The sequence below is a fragment of the Octopus bimaculoides genome, chromosome 2, assembly GCF_046866305.1.
Source record: "Octopus bimaculoides isolate indiv1 chromosome 2, ASM4686630v1, whole genome shotgun sequence".
Classification (NCBI taxonomy): domain Eukaryota; kingdom Metazoa; phylum Mollusca; class Cephalopoda; order Octopoda; family Octopodidae; genus Octopus; species Octopus bimaculoides.
In genome coordinates this window covers 179,605,247-179,612,746 of record NC_142929.1, presented here as the reverse complement: position 1 = coordinate 179,612,746, position 7,500 = coordinate 179,605,247, and the positions used below count along the sequence as shown (strand labels likewise).

The 7,500-nt window shown below is 32.6% G+C and overlaps 1 protein-coding gene across 4 annotated transcripts in view; it reads left to right on the top strand.

Moving 5' to 3' along the window:
• Nucleotides 1–7,500, top strand: part of LOC106868710 (vitamin D3 receptor) — a 216,343-nt gene that overhangs the window by 8,136 nt on the left and 200,707 nt on the right. For 2 of the 4 annotated variants that reach the window (XM_089348118.1, XM_089348116.1), the window contains exon 2: nt 387–411. The gene's annotated coding sequence lies outside the window, so the exon portion shown is untranslated. Of the gene's footprint in view, nt 1–9; nt 412–7,500 lie in introns of those variants that run through there. The other 2 variants (XM_089348119.1, XM_089348117.1) reach the window with 1 other exon arrangement.

Below are 7,500 nucleotides of genomic sequence, written 5' to 3'. Positions count from 1 at the left end.
GAGGAGTGAGGAGGTGTGGATATGCACACATAAAAACATATATCGTAAATCTGCATAATCTCGCAATATAAAAGGGAATTATTGAGATGGATTTTTAGAGAAGTAGATTGAATGAACGAATGAACAAATGAAACAAAGATGAGAAGATGGAACTAAAGAGAGAGAGAGAGAGAGAGACAGAGAGAGAGAGAGAGAGAGAGAAAAAGGTAAAAAGTAACTCCACAAAACACATTACCACTATCACCTCTACAACAACCCTAACCACAACCACAACCACAACCACCACTGTCATCACTACCACTATCACAAGTGAAAATATTTAAATAGTTCATCAAGTTTCAAGAGAAAGTAACTCCCATTTTTCTCTCAACTTTTTGTTTTTCAAGGTCGATTCACAACTCTTCATTTCTGGTAAGTAAATTCTACTTCAGCTATTTCTTTTATTATTGTTTTTTTTTTGTTTGGCTGTTATTATTGCTTTGAAAAGGAAAGGAAAAAAAAAAAATTATTACAATGATGAATATATTGTTTTTATTTATTATTGGATGATACAACTTTTTTTTTTGTTTGTAATTGTTCTTGCAGTTATTGGTCTTTTCTTTTATTTTGTTGGTGACGCTATAGCTTTTGTTAATTTTGTTATTGTTGTCCTTCTCATCAGATGCCCCAGAAGCAAAATAAAAGTAATCATAAACGACAATCTTCGTCGTCATCATCATCATCATCATCATCGTCATCATCATCGTCGTCGTCGTCATCGTCGTCGTCGTCGTCATCATCATCATCATCATCATCACCGTTGTTGTTGATGTCATTCAAATACCCCGAAGTTAGCTTTGCCTTTCATTTTTCTGGAATCGTAAAAATGAGGTACCAGTCAAATATTAGGGTTGATGATAACACCTACCCCACCCACAAGCATTGTGTCTAAATCAGAAACATTATTATTATTTTTATTATAATAATAATAATAATAATAATAATAATAATAATAATAATAATAATAATAATAATAATTATTATTATTATTAATTATTATTATTATTATTATCATTATCATCATCATCATCATCAATATTATTATTATTATTATTATTATTATTATTATTATTATTATTATTATTATTATTATTATTATTATTATTATTATTATTATTATTATTATTATTATTATTATATACGGCAGACAAAATCGCTCAGCGGCATTTCGTATGTCTATACGTTCTGAGTTCAAATTCTGCCGAGGTCGACCTTGCTTTTCATCTTCACCTCGGGGTGACTGCATTGATTATCACTTGAGCACTGGAGTCGATATAATCGACTTATTATTGTTATAATTCGCATGTTGTCAACAATTATATACTAGATTCTATTGCCTCATTAGGTGCACCTCTGTATCCCTGAGATATATTTTACATTAATATTTCTAGGGGTGTAAAATGATACTTGTATGCTACATTCGTTTTACTTTGTTTTATTAATTCCGGTGTCGTCTGTCCCTAGTCTAGATTATGTGACGTGAGTGTTGTATAACTTGTTAACTATTTATGTATTCATTTGTAAGTTGCATTTTGTTTCTCAGTGTCGGGTGGCGATTGTACGGAGCATGTGGTATATTAATTTTTATTATGGCGACCTTTCCGAGATTTTTTTTTCCGGCATTTCACGTTCTGAATTCAAATTCAGTCGAGGTGAAATCTTTGCCTTTCGTTCATCGGGGTCGACAAAAATAAAGTATCTGTGAAGCACTGAGGTCAGTGACATCGATTAATCCCCTTCCCTCAAACTGCTGATCTTGTGCCTAAAGCAGAAACAATGGCGGCAAGTTGTCAGAATCATTAGAACATTGGAAGAAATGCCATGTAGTATTTGTTCCAGTTCTTTATATTCTGAGTTCGAATCCTGCCGAGGTTGACATGGCATTTCAGCTTTCGTGTTTTTTCATATTTTTCAGTGTTACGGTCGATGTTTTGAACTAAATTCTCCCTTTACAAATTGGGGTCTTGTGCCTATAAAAAAAAAAATTCTAAATTAGAAAACGTTCTTCTTCTTCTTCTTCTTCTTCTTCTTCTTCTTCTTCTTCTTCTTCTTCTTCTTCTTCTTCTTCTTCTTCTTCTCATCATGATCATCATGATCATCATCTTCAACATCATTATTAAGGCGACAAGCTAGAAGGGTCATGCTTTGTGGCTTTTCGTCCATCTTTACGTTTTGAGTTCAAATTCTGTCAAGGTCGACTTTGCATTTCATCGCTTCGGGGGTTAATAAAATAAGTACCAGTCCAGCATTGGAGTCAATGTAATCGACTAGTCAATTCCTCGAAATTGCTGGCCTTGTGCAAGATTTGAAATCGTTATTATTATTATTATTATTATCATCATCATCATCATCATCATCATCATCATCATCATCATCATCATCATCATCATCATCATTATCATTATTATTATTATTATTATTATTATTATTATTATTATTATTATCATTATCATTATCATCTTCATCATCATCGTCATCATCATCATCATCATCATCATCATCATCATTATTATTATTATTACTATTATTATTATTATTATTATTATTATTATTATTATTATTATTATTAAGGCGGCTACCAAGCAGCGTCATTAGCATGCCGGACAAAATGTTTAGCGGCATTTCGTCCATCATTATCTTCTGAGTTCTAATGCGCTGAGGTCGACTTTGCCTCCCATCATTTCGTGGTCGATAAAATAAGTATCAGTAGAACACTGGAGTCGATGCAACCGACTAGTCACCCCCCCACCACAAAATTTCAGACCTTGTGTCTATGGTAGAAAGGACTGTCATCATCGTCGTCATCATTGTCATCATCATCATTTCGGAGTCGATGGATTGAATACCAGTAAAATGCTGAGTGGGCACCTTTCCCTAAACATGTTCGATCTCTTACACAAACTTTGTGTCTATGCAAGGCATCACCGTTCCTGTCATATTCGACTGATTCTCTCCTGCAAATATTTGGCCTTGCATCTAGGCTAGAAACAATTATTATTAAATAATAGCAGAATCGTAGACTTACGAATTAAATGTCCTGCGATATACAGAAATACCGCAAGGCACTTTGTTCGATGAGTAACCAGTAGAGAGCCGGATAAAATATTCTGCAGTGTTTAGTTACGTCGTTTTACTTTCTAGGTTCATTTAAAGCTTAATTCGAATTTGCCTTTTATATTTCAGGCGTCTATAAATTAAATACTAGCAAGCATTGTAGCAAATCTAATCGACTATAGTTTTCTTCCAAAACTTGTGCTTATATTATAAAGCATTAATAAGAACAGTGGAGAAGTGACAAAACTGATAGATCACTGGACTATATATATATTACATTTCTGGTTTCAAATCACATTAGCAGGGGTCGATTTTGACATCGTTCCTCTGGGGCGGAGAGCTATAAATAAACAAGTCGTGTAGTGGAATGGTAAATCATATGCATCTCAAAATATGTGACCCTCAGTTGAAGGTAGAAACCATTATTAAATGTATTGAATAACAGAATCATTTGAGGGAAGAGTGAACTGTTACGTGGTATTTGGATTCATAGCGTTATGCTCCGAGTTTAAATACTACTGCGGTTAAATTTTGCTTCCCAACTCTACTACTACCGACAAAACTAATAAAGCCAAGCAATGGCGGCAATCTAAACGACTGTTCTCTTCATCCAAAATTTTAGAAATTATGGAGTAAAAATATTGTTTCGGTCAATTTTGTCCTTCTGTCTTCCATGGTATTTCGTATACATTACAGACTTATTTTATTGGTGGATTTATTTGCTCATAGACATAGCTGACAAACGAGATAGATTCTGTAAAGGATCCACCTCATCAACAGTTGCAAGAAAACCATTTTCAGAGGAGGAACTACAGAGGAGCCATGCCTGGATGGGTGGGTGGAGTGGTTGAAGCGTGGTCTTGTCTGGTTGGAAACAATATGAGTGATTAGAGAGGAAGGGATAAACGGAGAGAAGCAGAAATGTTGGAGTAGAGACAGTACGAGACCATCCGACTGAAGCAGTACAGGCCACTGCACTCTTAGAAGAAAATTCTAAAGTAGAGGGAGAAGAGAGAGAGAGAGAGAGAGAGAGAGAGAGAGAGAGAGAGAGAGAGAGAGAGAGAGAGAGAAAGAGAGAAAGATAGAGCGAGAGGGAGAAAGATAGAGTGAGAGAGAGAAAATGGGGGAGAGAGAGAATGGGAGAGACAGCGAGTCTGAGGGTCAGCGGTTGGAGTTTGTTGTTGAATGACTTGATGCCAACAAATCGATTGACCTTTTTTTGATGTGTTCCAAGATGTCATTGCCTAAAACAATAATCTTTTGTGGATTCCATATGAGTTTTGTAAAGGTTTAGCGGGTGTTGTAAGCTCAAGTATTTTCCGGTTCTTTAAAAGGAGGCCAGCCTTTCTAATGCATTCTTTACTATATTGAGCGGTGTGTATCTTCTAGTAGAGATCCTCAGTGATGGTAAGTCCCAGCATTTGAATCGAGCTGTTCATGTTTGAGTGGAGTGTCTGAAATAAAGGTGTCTTGATATCTGAAGGGATTGTGTTCTTTTGTTGTTGCAAGCGATAAAACCGGTACAACTCAACTGGAGTATGTTTTCCAGGTATCTGCTTATGGAACCAGTTCGTATTCAGTTGTAAGGGATTATGATGTATATGGATGACGTTTAGATTCGTAAAGGTATTAGTATCATCCGTGTGGGAGTGTTTTAGAGGTGATGTCAAGTATTATTGACACGCATGTACCAAACAATTGAAATCATTATCGATGTCATCATTATTAATATAATTAACTTTATCATTATCTTTATTGGAGTTAGAAACTTGAGATGTTGAGATTTATGAGCTTTACTAAACATATGTGTGTGTGTGTGTGTGTGCGTGTGTGTCTGTCTGTCTGTGTGTCTGTCTGTCTGTCTGTCTGTCTGTCTGCCTGTCTATCTGTCTATCTATCTATCTATCTATCTATCTATCTATCTATCTATATATCTATCTATCTATCTATCTATCTATCTATCTATCTGCCCGAGGTTACCGCGGTTTTTTCCGTAGGCTGTTCTTTCCACAGATAAACCTAATCTTGCTTCTTACATTAAAAAAATTTCTTCTGTGATGCACGATCCCTTTTGATCGCTTTTCTTTTTCCGCCCCTTTTGATCGGAATTCTAGTCTTTTTCTATTTTTCCCCCTTTTTCTTTTTCATTTTCGAAAAAAAAAAAAAAAAGCTCTACATTTGTATTTCCCCCCGCTGTGTTCAGCCCTGTGTGGCCAATAAAGACAGTTATCTATCTATCTATCTATCTATCTATCTATCTATCTATCTATCTATCTATCTATCTATCTGCCCCTACCGATCCCTTTTGATCGGATTTGTTAATTTTTATTTTACTGTTTTTTTTTTTTAAAGAAAAGCTCTACAGTTGTATTTGTCCCCTCTGTGTGCATATACATACACAGCATGGCTTAGCCGTTAGGGTGTTGCACTGACGATTGCGAGATAGTGGGTTCAATTCTCAGACCGGGCGTTGCGTTTTGCTCTTGAGCAAAGCATTTCATTTCACATTGCTCTCCGATCATTTGATAGAGAAGTGAGCTTATGTCTACACAAGCATTTCATCACTATAATCAAATCATCTGTGTGGTTGTTCGGGAAGAAATTGTCGAACCCTCATACGTCGTCTAACGACGGGAGAGTCCATAGAAATACATACATACATACAGACATATATACATACATACATATATATATATACACACACAAAGATAGATATATATATATATATATATATATATATATATATATATCTGTTCTACACACGATATCACATGTAGATGCAAATTCGCATATGCGCATGTATTCATATATTCATATGCACAAAGCACTTAATGATTTCCGATTTGTGTAATAGGCATAAATAAAGATTTATATAGAGATTTGTTAAGAATCGATGGCAGCTATACAAATGTACATGCATATATATCTGATATATGTAATAGAATATAAAAATTATATGTAATTATCTATACATACATATATATATATATATATATATATATATATATATATATATATATATATATATATATATATATATATATGTATATATATGTATATATGTATATCATATATATATACACACATATGCATATATTATACGCAATATATACTACATATGTGATAATATAGATATAGCATATATACGAGACATAATGTATTCATGAAATATATATAATATATAAAATATGAATATATACATTCGTATTATATATCTATACGTATGAATGAATATCATCTCTCTCTCTCACTCTCTCTCTCTCTTTCTCTATCTCTGTGTCTCTGTGTTTATATATACACATATATATATGTATATATGTATGTATGTATGTATGTATGTATGTTTGTATGTATGTATGTATGTATGCATGTATGTATGTATGTATGTATGTATGTATATTAACCGTCTGTTTATTGATAGATTCAGCAATTGAAAACATTCAGTTTCTCATAGTATTATGAATGTTAACTTTATGCAGAATAACTTTGCTTAGAATAACTTGAGTTTTATGTCGAACCGAAGGTAATTGACTTCGTTGACATCACGGAAAAAGATGACAGTAATCGCTGAGAAATAGTAATACTTTATATAAGGGTAAACGCGATTTAAAAAAAATCTAGGTCATGTCCCTTAGGATGTTAAATCAAGTACCTTCACTTAGACATGAAACTCGAGTTGCACAGTTTTATTGTATGCATTAATAAATTCATATATATATATATATATATATATATATACATATATATATATTATATATATGTATATATATATATATATATATATATATATATATATATATATATATATATATATATATATATATATATATATATATACATATATATATATATACATATACATACATATATATATATATATATATATATATATATATATATATATATATATATGCACGTATATGCATAAATATGTACCTTTATATGTATGTATCATATATATATATGAAAATACCTGTTTACATGTATATATTATATACACACATATGATAACATATGTATGAAACCATAATTATAATCAGCCTAATTAGCGACAAATGGAATTTTACTGGATCTGATGAAACTATAATTGGCTTTTATGTCGTTACCATAATTGGTTAAAATGATCTCTCTGGATTGGAGGACACTTAAGTTTGTTTGATATAATTTTGTATTGGAGTAAGAAACTTTAATACCGGTTTTATTAAAATTTCTATAGTATCTATAGTGTGTGTCAGTATAGATTTTATAGAATTAAAATCAAAGCTATAAAAACCACACTCCACTACACCTAATTTTGCAGGAATCCTGTTGTTCTCCAACCGACATGAGTTATAATGGAAATACATATAGAGAAACATATAAAATATACAACGTAATACTCATTTATAAACCCGAGGGAACTATAAA